Here is a 12,772-nt window from a genome sequence, read left to right on the forward strand (position 1 = left end):
TGGTTTTAAAATTAACAAAATCATTTAATTGTAAATAGAAATAACTAAAACATTGTGATTTTTAAATTGTATTTGTAAATGTAATTGTATAATTAAAAAAATGTAAATTGTAAAAAATGTAAAATGTAATAATATAATACGTAATAATATAATGGGTAATAATATGTACGATAATAATAGATATTTACTGTTTTTAAGGTTTGGAAATTATACTCATATACGATTGTTATTCATGTGTTTCGTTGGTAATAATGTCATAGTCGATGTCATACAATTTTTATAAAAGATTTTTAAAAAGTGTTACTCAACCATCTGAGGTATGGAAAAGAATTTAATGTTGGTTAATCTTTACACGGGAAAAAAAATTTTTTGTAAATTGATTTTTTGTTTTTTAAATTTTGTGTAGAATTACACTGAAGAGGGGCTCATACAAGCCTGAAATGCATATGTAATTTACAATAAAGGAATACTTAACCTCAGAGCTGAAAGAAAGTCTACCATTTGTTAACCATTCGGATTGAAGAGACATAATAAATATAAGTATTTATCAGCCATTATACAAGATTTTGTGCTTAAAATATTTCCCAAAAAATTAATAAAGTTAAATATGTTTTGATTAATTTTTTCCTCTTATACTACATAAAACTGTTTAGATATTATTTATTAATGCTTCTTGCCCTTTAACTCAATTAATATTATAATATTTGTGTTATCAGAATCATTTGTATGTGATTTTTTAGGTTATTTAGAGAAATTTTAGTTTGGTATTGTTGGTGTTTTAAAAAAATCTTGACTCTGTCTTTGGTTTAAGAAATATACCAGTACATTTAAGATTAAATCACCAAATAATGTCTAACTGAAGTGAGACCAATGGCCTAAAAATGCAATTTAGACTTGTATTAATAGTGATAGAGTTTATTACTGAATAAAAACTCCTCATAGAAAATTGTGTCAGTGTGATAAGCCCTAAAGAATAATTGTTTATTTAGATAATGTTTAAAAAGTGTGTTTGAAAATTCTTGTAAAAATTGTCAGAGAATCACTTCGTATACTAAAACATTAACAAAAGATTTGGAAGTGGAATTAATTTTAATAACAAAACACATTTGACAAAAACTGAATACTTAGCTACAAAATAATGATGAAAATATATCACTAATACGGAAATACCTTTTGAAGTTAATACATAAAACAAAATTAAGATAATTTTATTTTTTATATATTAAGAAACATTTTAATTGACTACATGAATTTTAGATAGATAACTTACTAAAAAAAATTCTGATTTAGATAATGTATTTCCTATTTTCAGCAATTAGTATAATAAATTTTATTGATTTTTCAAGTTTAAGTAACTGAAATTTGAATATAATTATCTAATAGTTCTTTATAATTTGTTGGTTTATCAACTAAATTAAATTAATATCGTTATATATAGGCCTAATCTAGATATTGTTTCATATAAAATATAAATATAAAAATCAACATATTAATGCTTTAATTAATATATTGATTTCCATTATATAAAATTTATTTAACAGCTATTATTTATTTTAAAAAGATTTTAACCAAATATTGAGAAACTTATTTCTGTTACAAAAAGCATAGAACTATGTTTTCTGTAATAGCTTGCTACTGTAATGGAACTGAATTCAAGTCTGGATCAGTTTCCTTTGAGTTTTTCCAGGATCTATCTCAAACATGTTGGGCTCTGTCCTTTCCCAGCTGGCCATCCCCAATGTAAGACTGGCCAGACTCATAATGAGTATGATTAAATGATCTGTCCTGTTAGTGCCTACAGGACAGAAAGAGTGAAAAATAAACTGATATTGTCAACAAAATCATAATGAGCTGTGTATAAGTTTGATAATAAAAGTTCTAAATTGGTTTACTTAAGCACTAAATCTTCTAAAGGGACTCAGAAAATATTTGTTCTTACTGATCATCCTGATCAGTAAGAACAAATATTTTCATGTATAATATAATATATATTATAAACTTAGTTTGTGTATATACATAATATAAAATAAATAAATATATATTATATATTATGTTAAATTAAATTATCATTAAATTATATATATATGTTACTGCTAAAGCTCAAAATCCGTTAATGTGTACATTACCTAGCTAATCTGCAGATTAACTAGGGTGATCCGTTAAAGCTGCGAAAATTGTTCAATTTCTCAAATTACCTAGGTAATTTGCAGAGTATCTAGGTAATCTGCACATTAACGGCTTCCGTATCGTTAAAGTTCAAAAGTTTGTTTCTTTCACTTCCTTTCCCCACTCCTTCTTTTTACGTAGATAAATTTAAATCCTAGAATGCAAGCAAGCACCGAATTGGTGAGTAAAATCAAGAAAAGATTCTTCGCAAACCTCTTTAGCGAAGATTTAAAATATAATACGTAGTGTTTTAATAACAAACCAAAGTATGATTCCATAATTGAAGATGTAAAGCAAATAAAAGTTTCCAAGAAGAAAGAATCATCTCGAGATTATCAAATAATTCAAAGGTGTGATGTGTTGACTGTACGAGGCTGTGAAAAACTCATTGAGCCGTTGTCAGATGCGCGAGAAAGGTTTGAAAAAGTTTGTCCATGCCGGAGAATTGTTTGACATTCGATAAAAACTGAAGAAGACCTTGAAAAATTAGAAGATTCACAAGAGACTGTGATTATGAGATCACAGTCAAATCTTACTCAAGAGGACATTCCGTTATCCCCCGCTTCTACAGAATCACCTATAGAAATACAAGAATTTACCGATAGTAATCTTAAACTGCCTTCTATACCGTTGATTGATGATGCAGTCACGAAGAATATTCAGTTACCCTGCACCTCCAAGGAATCGCCTCTGCAAGTTGAAGAAGTCATCACTGAGTTACTCTCAACTTCAGCAGAATCGCCATCACAGTTTCGTACGGAGCCTGTAAAGAGCACTATACAAGACATAGTCTGTATTGTTTGCTCAAAAGCAGCATCAAGTGCTCACAAGTGTAAATCGTGTAATATGTTTGTTCACGCAGTTTGTGGTGAAGTAGATCCTAAAGAGGAAGGGTATGGTAAGAATGTATTGTGCATCATCTGTAAAAAGAATATGGATCAGAAAATACAGCGTGATGAAGCCAAGAAATGTTTAGAAAAGCAAGCAAAGAAAATGTTAGCAGTTTCTAATGCAAAGCACCCAAACGTCGATGAAGGTTTCGCTGTGAGAATTAAAGTACCCGAAGAAGACAGAGCAAAAACTGATGCACGTTCAATTTTAGCTGTGGTTCTTAGTAAAACAGAGGATGGCTTTTATAAACTTGATACTAAAACAGGTATTTTAAAACAATTGTATGCAAAATCTGAATTCAGTGTTTGCAAAGAGAGATTTTTAACGAAAGAAGATGGATGTCCCTGCTGTAGAAATATCTTTACGTCAAACAGCAATAAAACAATCCCTTGGTACTGGGCAGGGTTTCAGAAAATGTGACTGCAAATCTAAATGTACCACAAATAGGCGTGCTTGTCGCAAAAACCAATTGCTACGTAATTCAAAGTGTCACCAATCTTTAGATTGCACTAATAAGTAAGTACAATTTTATCATATGTTTTGCAAATTCATTTCCCTAATTGTAGTAATATTTTAAACCGTTTGATTTTTGTATTAAAGTTTTTTTAATTGATTGATGATTGATTCAATCAACTAATTTGTTGATTGTATTAACTTGATTCTTTAGATATTGAAAATTAAATAAATAACATTATGTTAATTTAAGCGTACAGAAACGTTGCTGTTGTTCCAGCAAAAATCTTATTTTCACTTTACCGAGTGCATAGTAGGTAATTTGCAGATTACCTAGATAATCTGAACATTACCTAGGTAATTTGAGAAATGGAATAATTTTCGCAGCTTTAACGGATCACCCTAGTTAATCTGCAGATTAGCTAGATTAACGGATTTCGAGCTTTAGCGGTAACATATATATAATTTAATGATAAATCACTGTTTAAGATTTATAAAGTGTATCATTTAAAAAAAGATGTGTTCTACTAGAATATATATCTATTTCTATCTGTTAACTCCTTATGTGCAGTAGTTGTAATCATTTTCATTTTGTAAAGTTACAATTAGATCAATTTTACAGTTTATAAATTTTATTTATTACTTGAAACTATATATCATAATTCATTCATAATATTAATATATAATAAACACAATGCTTTCTTAATTAAACAGAACAAATCATACCTGAATTTTACTTTTTTTTACTTTTTAAATGTTATAATTTGATCATTTTTATTTCTATTATTATTTTCTTAATTATATTATTATGTAGACAGTTATGCATTATCTAATGCAGTGGCTTTTAACCTTTTTTGACTGCCCATAATTTTTTTTAAATATGCTCACACATCCACAAGAAGAAATTAAGTTTTTTATCTAAGGGATAGGATTGTCCCACTTTCTCACACATATTTTAGCCTTACTTCCAAAACAGCTTAAGTGATTGAGAAAAATTTAATCTGCATTTATCAATAAAAAAATTATTTAATTCCATGTTAAGGATTTAAACAAAAAAAAATACATAATTAATTATTTAAATCTAATATTGATGCATTTTTATTAAGATTTTACTTTAAAAAAAGGATCAGTTATCAATGAAAACAGTGAAAAAATTTAAACATTTCAATAAAAAATTTTATCCTAGATGACCTGTTATTATAATTGTAACCTCGATATACAAGATTCATTTGACAATGTTTAAACAAAGGTAAAAAAATAATACACAATAGCTGAATTAATAAAAAACTAGATATAAAACTAAAACAATGGAACACTATTTGTTTCACATTTGTCATTTTAAATTGGTTCCAAACAATTTCTTTCAAAGATGAAATATTTTATTTATATGTCTAAATTTATTAGTTTCATTTGTTATTTTCTTTCTGATAAAAATAACAGAAATCCTACAAAAATTTTTTAGAAAAAATACTCTCAGATTTCCTAGAACACATTTTTGTTCTATTCTTACACCCTCTTTTCCATATTCCTGTTATTAAATGGAATAAAATTGACCCCACCAGATTACCTTCTGAAGATTAGGAATAAGTTATAGGTTTAATGAGTGTGAAGAAATTACAATATAGGAAAAATCTATATGTATAAAGTATTGTGTGGCAGCAAAAGAATGCATAAACAAATAATGTTCCTTTAACAAAACAAGTTTATTTCAGGAACCATTTCAATATAAAATTTTTAATGTATAATCTAAATAAAAAAAAATATTGCTGTTAATCAGATATATGAATTACATCTACTTGACCATTAAATACTATAACTTCAAAAAAACAAATATGCAATAAAAAGATATTACAGATTTTTTACAACAGAATAAAAAAAATAAAAGATAAGCATTAAAATATTTATTAAAATTTTAAATGAAAAAAACTAATACAAGTACATGGCCAGCTTATTCACATTTAATAAATATAAAAAATATAAATACAACTTTACAAAAATAAAACTTTGCATTTTGTCCTTTCTTTTCGCTGTTAACCGGAGGATGCTTTACCTGTTTTATATTCTTTGGCAGAGTCAGTAGCCTCAAAAGAAAGGTCATCTCCGAAGTTTAGTGAATTATTTAAGGACTGCTGATGGTGTGAACGGTGAAAAGAAAGGACAAAATGCAAAGTTTTATCTTTGTAAACTCGTATTTATACTTTTTATATTTATTAAAAGTTGTAATAATGCATTTTTTATGACAAACTATTAGTTCTTCCATTTTGTAATTCATCTTGACTTAAATTTTGATTTATTTTAAACTGGTTTCTTAAGAGATATATAAATGATGCTTTGTAGTATTCTTTAAAGGTTGTAAGGTTGTAATAAGATAAATGATGTTTTCATAAGAAATGTTTTATTATGCCATAATTTCTCTATTTACATGAATAACTAGTTCCATGAAAATAGCATATAAATGAAAACTGCATAAATAGAAAGCTGTTTAAAACAGAAATCTGTTCCATATTCTCAAATACAGTATTTTACTCTTACTGGGATAAAAAAGTTTTAACTGAAGTTTTTTAAATAAATATATATCTATGCAAGAGACTAGCTGTTACCCACGACTTCGTCTGCGGAGGTTTTTCAAGCAAACCCCATTTACATTCAATATTTCAATAACCATAGTAATTGTTATATAACACCTACCGCTGAAAAGAATTGCCGAGAATCAAACAAACTATTTTCAATTTGATCAATTTTCTGGAACGTTTACAATCGTTCTATAATTGAACCAATATGCAATAACAAATTAGAATCTAAAACGGTTCGAACATTTTTAAAATCAAAATATATGAAAATATTTATAACAATGTCTGAAATGTTATTAATTTAATACACCTAAGTACTCAATGAAGACTAAATGTAGTTGAAAACAAAAAATTGCATCTATAATAGTACAGTAGAAGCCGTTCTTCTGGTTAAGCCTTAATGCTCTCCCTCACCCCCCGCGGGGGAATTTCTAAAAATCCCTTCTTAGTGTGCATTCTCATGGCATACCCTACTACAACGCAGATAAAAACAAAAAATTGCATCTAAAATAGTACAGTAGAAGCCGTTTTTCCGGTTAAGCCTTAATGCTCTCTCTCTCCCCCACTTGGAAATTTCGAAAAATCCCTTCTTAGTGTGCGTTTTCATGACGTACCTTAACTGTGTACCAAATTTCACCTCTTTAGGTCCAGCGGTTTGCTCTGGGTGATGATGAATCGGTGAGTCATTCAGTCAGTCAGTCAGGACAAGCAATTTTATATATATAGATTACTGATAACAAAAAACACACTTTTTAATGTAACTATAATTTTTTTCCCCATAAAGTTGACTATTTGAACTTTAAAAATTTTTCGATTGTATCAAAATAAATTTAAGTAAATGGAAGGATTACTGTAAACCAGGGGTCGCCAAAGTGGTCGATGTGGACCCCCAGGGGTCGATGCGGCTAAGGGGTCACAACCTTTTTTTTTTTTTTTTTGCTTAGACAGAGACCACAACCCACAACGTTTTTTTTTTTTTCGTTCATACATATACACTTGTAATAAAACTTTATGGTGGGGGTCAATGTGAGGCTTTGGAAAGTGATTGGGGGTCGACAGTTAAAAAAGTTTGGTGACCCCTGCTGTAAACTCTATTTCTGCTACTAATTAAATATCTTTTAAGCATCTACAATACAAAGTGTTCTACACACCCAGAAAAGGCATGCACTCTGGGTAGAGTAAATTATGGAGTAACTGCACTCTGCAATTTTCTTGCTGACAAGTTTCTAATGCTCATGACTGTATTCGCCATTTTGTAACATAGTAAAATACAAAAACTGCAACAAAGTTATTCTATACTGTTGCAAATCAATCTTTTTTTATTTCTAGTATAGGTCAAAACTCTCTTATCTGAAATCCTTGAGACCAGACACTTTTTAGAATTTTTCAGATTTTGGAATAATAGTACTGTATTTACATACTGTATACTGGCATCTATAAAAGTAAGAATACCCTAGAGTTCCACTAATTACCAACATGATCAACATAGGATATTCAAGCATTTGTGTTTTTGATAACAAATCATTTTTTACATATTTTGTTTCCAGGTCTTAAGTTATGAAAAAAACTCTCCTGTAAATTGAAAAATTACAAAAAATAAACAAAATATCTGTGAGCAGCAGAGACACATCCAACTTGTAAATAACCACTGTTGTGCAAACTAGTGATGTTCCATGAAAAAACCTTTGCTTTTTGGAATTTTGGATAAGATATTGTTAACATGTACTGTACATACTTATTTCAATCAAATTGAATTTTTTGTTATAGGTTTTCCTGTTACAAGTTTCTTTAAATAATTAAAAATTTTTAGTGTAAAAACAATAAATTTAATTGTTTTAGAGAAAGATACAAAAGATATTGTTCAGCAATCAGTTCAGATGGAAGTTTCTTCAATCTTCTCTAATAAACTCTTATCTGAGCTGATCTGAATACAAACTATAGTATTTAACCCTTAAGACTATGCTGTTCAATCAAGACTGTTTATAAAATTTTTATCTCATATATAACAAATAGTAATAGTTATAATGTAGACCCTTTTTCCAACAATCCTGTAGGCAGCAGCACCTACAAACTATAAAAAAGCACATCATACATTATGCAAGCTTCAAACTTTATGATTCAATGTCCAATCAACATAAGATGGCATTTGGTTGTACTGAATTTGTAGCTAATTTGGTCTTGAAAACAATGAATGTGGTTTTTGGTCAGCATATGGCAAAATAACTACATAAAAATTGTTGCATGGATCCATGGGCTTCTACAGAGAGAGCAAATGAGCCACTTGCCCTCCTGAGAGTAAGTAAAAAATTCCATAAATTATAATCATAAAACTGATTGAGATAAGTAACCTTACACCTCAACTATGGGATGCTTTATCTGTCTTTTTGTATTGATGCAATATTGTATTCTATAATCTATTTATGAAAAACTCCCTAAAAACTTTAATAATTAAATAAAAACTTATTGGTGTAATTATTTGTCACCATACCTTGTCCTTCCTGGAAAATTTTCTGTGGACATCCATGTGTGGGACAATGGATGAATATTGTTCATTAGTTTCTTTAATAGAAGTCATTGCATTTTCTGTAGTTTATTGATAATGGAAATTGGGGCCCCTTGGGATTAGGTAAAGAGTAACCTGACAAAAAGGAACATACCTGTCCCAATGTATGGGCACTCCTGCCTGTATGTCATTTAAACAAATTTCATTTCATATGCTATTAACAATAAACTGTAATAAATCAAATTTTTTACTAGCCAATGATTTAATAAAATTACAGAAATATGTAAAAGATTAAAAAGATGTTAATGTATCAAGATAATAGTGTTCTGGAAATTTCTTATCAAGCATTTCATTCAGTTTCTCAAATATATGCTTTATTTTAAAAGTGTTTTTCTAATATAATATATTCTTGATTATCTTTGTAGGATTATCCATGCATGCTTACATCTTGATAAAAATTTTTGTTAGGAATACAAATATTAGCACTAAAATAAAAAAAAAATCTACATTGTTAACTCTTGCTATTTAAAATACTATGCTGAGTATCAGAAATATTTCCAAAACATGAAGGCATAAATGTAATAGCCTAACAAGTACAGTAAGTGCAGTTGATTCTTGAACAATATAACTTTACTTATTGTACACAGATAAGTATACTGTACACATATTTTTGTAAAAATACAAAGTACAATTGTTTGAATTGTTTGAAACAATAGTAAAATTGTTTGAAAAATATATTTTGAATCATTTCCTTATCAAGAAATCATTAATAATGATGCAAAATTAATGATGTTTTACAACATCTACTTGAAAAACCTGTCATTGTTTAATAATACAAGAAATTGGTTGTGAACTATGAGTTGCTAGTACAATAAATTTTTCAGAATTTTCTATTTGCATTAAAAGATTTTTTCAACTCTGATCACATTTAAATCTTATTAATTAATTAATTATCATTCTCAAAACATATTTTATTCATAATATATAGACTATTATGTTAAATTTAATGAGAAATTAAATACAGTCGACCCCCCTATAACACGATAGATATGTTCCGGTTTTTATGAATCTATTTTCTACGAGTCCAGCCAATCACAGCCTGGCACGCATGCAGTTTACGGACTAAGGCTGTTTGAAAGGTTTCTTCCATAAAATTAATCGATTCTAGACTAATTCGACTCAACATTTCCAAAATACGTATAATTTTTTGGGAATAATCCATATAAAGTATGCTATAAACAAAAAATTGTAGGATTACTTACCAAGTGTGCACCGTTCGACTACGCCATTGTTTAAGCTTGTTTTTGTTGTGGAGCTTGTCATCAAATGGCGCTCGTGTGCTTCCCGATAAATTATTTTTTTTGCAAAAAATTCACTGAACTTTGGAGACATCATTGATATAAAATTTTTATGGACGTTAAATAATAAATGGTTTTTAGTAGGTCCGCTGCTCGTTTAAACTCAATGGTTTGTGCAATATCCGCTATTGGTCAAGATTCAACCAATCCTGTCACGACACGAGTCAGCAATGATGTTTTAACGAATTATAGGAGTTTTCTAAGCATGTTTGTACAAATACTGTCGCAATTTTTTTGCCATGATATAGGAATCGGAACTATAGGAACCCGTGTTATAGGGGGGGGTTGACTGTAATTTGTTATCACTACTATGTGCTTATACAGACACTTGGCACCTAGTAGTGATAACAGATTATTCAAATAAAAGAAGATATGGTTTCAGAATATATTAGGAAATTAAAAACTAAAAATAAAAACTGATTAACTTTCATTAAAACAGACTTGTGGATTATCTGTATTTTATACCTTATCCGTAATTCCATTACTGACGATTAGTCCAGATAATCGGAAGCATACTGCATATATATATATATATATGTATTGATTCTTATTCTTAAAAAATGTTTTACTATTTGTTCATGTTCTTAGTTGCAGTTTTATTGAAGAGACTACATATTTAGAATGTGAAAGAACATATTAAAGTACTGTATTTTATGTTACTAATTAATTATTAGCAAATACAGATTTTGTATTTTAATAGAATATATTTATTAAAACTTTGGCCAATACATTCAAAATAAAATTGATTCCATTATATACAAGAATATATAACATGTTATGCATAGCTAAGGATTTTTTTTCAATATTTCATTAAAATCACAATTTATTATTTAGTAAGACAAAAGCATAAAGGAAGATAAACATAAAAAGCTTTTTAATATAAATGAATTGTTCTGAAGAAATGAATATATCTATCAATTTCATAAATACACTTGTTCCTGAATAAGTGCTACAATCCAAACTGAAGCTTATTTGCACTATTTTTTTATAGCAAATAATATAAGTAATATGTATGTTATTTATATTATTTCATAAAACCAATTATTACATTACCAAATTATTTTCTTTTATTCTAATTGTTACAATAAATTAAAATCTTAAAAGTATAAATAACATTTAATTTAAAAAGGAAATTAATTAATATACAAATATAATCATAGTTACATACAAATTCAGTAGTGATTTATAATAAAAGTTAAATTATTAAAAAATATATATACAATTAATACATTGTAAATAGGCCTATAGTAAGCTGAAATATTATTTTATTTTAAATAATTTAAGAATGTTTAAAATAAATATATTTAACAAAATTAAGTAGAATATTCATATAAAATCTTATTTCATATTATCGTGTTTCGAAACTTATTTTGTATAATACATCCTTGATACCGATTCATTTAAATACGGTCAAGCAGCTAGTCTCCGCCCACTGCATACATGTTGATAAGTGCGCACGCACTTATCAACATGTCATCCAAAGCAGTGACATTGAATGCAAGTATGACATACTCTGCCCCAGGTTCAGTAAAAATTGGGCGAGGGAAATCATATTGCAGCTTCATATTGCAGAGTAAATTTAGACGTATCACAAACAATTCATTTACTAAACGGTATTCGAAGATTATAACAGATTTTGAGTTACAGGAAAAAAGCAAAGTTTTTTGTTTTTTTTTTTGTAAAACTTAACACAATTACTAAGTGTAATCATCAAACACTAACAAACTAATCTGTTCAGAAAACTATGTAAAAGGCTAATACTGAACACTAAAACTGTCTAAAATGAAATTTCTGTGACATTTTAGACTTATTAAAACATTTATTTTAAATAAAATAAAAAAAATTTTAAAAATTAAAAATGATTTTGTTTTAAAAATACACCTATCTCATTGAAATTTAACGATTCAAGAAAACTTTTTATAATTTAACGGTACGTTATATAATCAACAAATATAAGTACAAAAAACGCATCAACCATTATAATTTGTTTACATTAATTAAAATGACAAAAAGTTATTAAAGATTTAGATATTTTTGTCTAATCGAGATATTTAAACAGTAAAAAATTACCAAAAGAATTAACAATAACAGTAAAATAAATTAATTTTTTTAAATAATTTAAATCCTATAAAATTCACTAACAATATTGAATTGCTATTATTTATTTTCAATATAAATTTTATTCTCAAACTCGACTTAAACAAATAAAAAAAAAATAATCCAAGCACCTAGAGGTTAATGGTAACATTTTGAACGCACGTGTAAACGCGAAAAGTAGTTCAATACTCGTGACCTTTTAAAGAGGTCAAACATTTATAGGAAAATAAGACTATTGGTAGGCCTTTTAATCAACACAAAAACTATTACCAAACTTTCCATATATATATATTTATTTATTTTATTATTATTATTATTATTAATAAATTCTTTTTAATGCAATTTTGTTTTTCCTTCTTTGATTTAACGTTTACTCTTAATCAATAACAAATAGCAGATGCACAGTTTATGTACGTTAAAGAATTGTAGTATAAATTTCATTGCTTTTTCAAAATATAAATGATTTAATCAACTGTAAGTGAATCAATGATAATCTTACTTTTTTTTGTTGACGATTCCATTTTTTCGTAGCAGTGCAACTACAGCTGTCATTCGACGTGAAAAAATCGGTAACTTTTTAATTGTTTTCTAGTGACATTATAAGATACGCGATATTAATTACTAAAAAAACCATTGTTGTAAAGAAAACAAAAGTGGCAGCCATAATTCTATTCCTACACGCTTTCTGGCGCCCTCTTCCTGCTCGAAATAATAGTTCGAAAAATAAAAAAAAA

General features: G+C 27.7%; 1 protein-coding gene across 3 annotated transcripts in view; it reads right to left on the reverse strand.

The window, feature by feature from the left end:
* Positions 1 to 12,772, reverse strand: part of LOC111628674 (homeobox-containing protein 1-like) — a 24,056-nt gene that overhangs the window by 10,553 nt on the left and 731 nt on the right. The window contains exon 2 of one of the 3 annotated variants that reach the window (XM_023372501.1): positions 12,538 to 12,737. The exons of the other annotated variants lie outside the window; for them this stretch is intronic. The gene's annotated coding sequence lies outside the window, so the exon portion shown is untranslated. The remainder of the gene's footprint in view (positions 1 to 12,537; positions 12,738 to 12,772) is intronic. 3 annotated transcript variants of the gene reach the window in all.

The sequence above is a fragment of the Centruroides sculpturatus genome, unplaced genomic scaffold (genome assembly GCF_000671375.1).
Source record: "Centruroides sculpturatus isolate CEXI.00-Female unplaced genomic scaffold, Cexi_2.0 scaffold406, whole genome shotgun sequence".
Classification (NCBI taxonomy): Eukaryota; Metazoa; Arthropoda; class Arachnida; order Scorpiones; family Buthidae; genus Centruroides; species Centruroides sculpturatus.